The sequence below is a fragment of the Odontomachus brunneus genome, unplaced genomic scaffold, assembly GCF_010583005.1.
Source record: "Odontomachus brunneus isolate Ranch 3 - 2012 unplaced genomic scaffold, Obru_v1 Obru_scaffold_252, whole genome shotgun sequence".
In the NCBI taxonomy this organism is placed as follows: domain Eukaryota; kingdom Metazoa; phylum Arthropoda; class Insecta; order Hymenoptera; family Formicidae; genus Odontomachus; species Odontomachus brunneus.
Genome location: NW_022639702.1, coordinates 233,380 through 235,750, shown reverse-complemented (window position 1 = coordinate 235,750; position 2,371 = coordinate 233,380).

Below are 2,371 nucleotides of genomic sequence, written 5' to 3'. Positions count from 1 at the left end.
TATATATATATATATATATATATATATATATATATATATACGGTGTTCAAAAATTACATTCATTTTATGCAAATTTTTGCTAATAATTTTTTTAACAAACAACGAGCGACGGCTATAACTTTTTGCATGTGTTGTGCCCTCAATTATGATAAGCACAACCGGTAATTGGGATTCCGGTGCAGACGTGCAAACGGTTAGGATAGTAAGGGAATCTTATAATCTTGAGAAGTTTTTATAATAAAAATATATTATTGAACTTGTCTTCTTACAGTTTCTGATCACGTTCTTATTACACTTCACATAGATACCTTTTAACTTATCCTTTACCGAGTAGGTTAATGTTATTATAATGCGAAACACTCGTATTACTCTAGAGTCAGTTGTCTCTCACTTGAGACATGTAACGTGCGCCTCTAGACTGGTCAGAACTTCTCTCTACTCTCTCTCTCGAGTAGGTGGTCCAACTCTTTATATATCATTCATAAAATTAGGGAATTAGGTTACCGACCTAATTACCTAACAGTTCAAAAGTGTAACGTGATGTTTCTGCAGCGCGTGCACTTTTGATTTACTTGCCGTATTTCGTTTATGCAATACGTGCATTTCGGCTGAAACGTCTTTTAGCGTTTCATCATGTTTTGTCCTACATAACACATGTTACTCAGGACGATCGCCTTTGTAATATATGTCAAGTTCAAGGTCATTGCTGACTCCCCTAAACTGCAGTTTTACCATGAGAAATTTTAATGAAAAGCTTGATTGACAGGCAAACTTCGGATAAGCTATTGGTAGTGCCATGATGTTTCGTGTGTCATTCCCTGGTGACATCTGACGATTTCTTTATACAGGGTGCGGCGCCAAAATCCGGACAAAATTCAATTTGAAATTCTCGCCGTTCTATATCACTAGTAGATATCGCGATTAGCGTTCAAATAGCTTGACGCATGTATTAAACCATCATAACCTCGAAACAGTCGCAATGTTGAAACCAAGTGCGGAGTATAATCGAAGAGCCGCGATTATCGAAAGTGTTCGCCCTGGGCGCTCGGCGACAGAAATCATTCGGTTCTTTGGGTACCCGAGATCGACTGTGTATGATGTTATTGCAAAGTACGATAAGTCGGATAAGTCCAATGAAGGTTTTGCAATATCATCCAGTGAGGGTGATTCATGCCACCGCATTTTTTTAATAAAAGCGAAAATGTTACAAAAGAAGTTTATTTGCGTGTTCTGACAAATGTAGTAAAGCCGTGGATGGAAACTGTGTCGTCTGGAAAGCCGTATGTTTTCCAGTAGGACGGTGCGCCCGCCCACACAAGTCATTTCGTGCAAAATTGGTTGTCGGACAACGTCGACATGTTTTGGTCGAAAGAATTCTGGCCTCCCAACAGCGTAGATTTGAATCCTTTGGACTTATATGTATGGAGCGTAGTTGAAAAGGTCACGAACAAGTCCAGACATCCAAACGTCGCATCATTGAGAGCCGCTATTGAAGCGGCATTCACCGATATGGATCATGACACATTAAAGCGCGCCTGCGCCCGCTTCAGACCGAGAATGGAGGCGGTCATTCAAGCAAGCGGGGGATATATTGAGTAAATGTGTTCTTTATGACCTTACAAACAATGTGGTTAAAAAAATTTTGTAAACCTTTTCGTTTTTGCAATAAAAAATGTTTGAAAAAAATGTATAATTTGTCCGGATTTTGGCGCCGCACCCTGTATACTTGGCGTCGCGGTACTACCGTGCCACTTGATGATTGTGTCTTATTACCGTGCGAATGCAGAGCCCAGCGACTTTCCGAATTCTTTGTGTATTGCCCCTTTTTGTAACATTATTCGCTGCTAAGCTTTGCATCGTAGTCTCGTGAGAATGGGCATAATCCGTCTATCACCGGACATCGGACAAGCACAAACATCAAGCGCGACTAGGCTCATCAGCGTTATATAAAAAACCGCTGACCAGTATCTTTAAGAAACACGGAGAAGAGCCTGTGAGCGCGGATTCCGAATCCGTGATAGTCTGTTTTCGCGCGGAAGCGATCAGAGACGATCGCAATTATACGTAAAAATCTTCTAAATCTTTAGTCTTCTCTCGGGATCCTGCAAAAATAGTCGTATCGACGTTGTCATCGGTTATCGTTCTCTTATTATTTCTTATAACAGATTTTGGTAAAAGTACCGAATAGGTAAAAGGACCCAACTTTTATGACCTTGACTGACATATGTTATAGAGGCCACTCTTCTGAGTGACCTTCTGAAGGTTTTAGTCGTTGCTCATTGTTTATTAAAAAGTTATGAACAAAAGAAGTTATATAAAATGAGTGTAATTTTTGGACACCGTATATACAAATACATCAAATTTGTAGGCT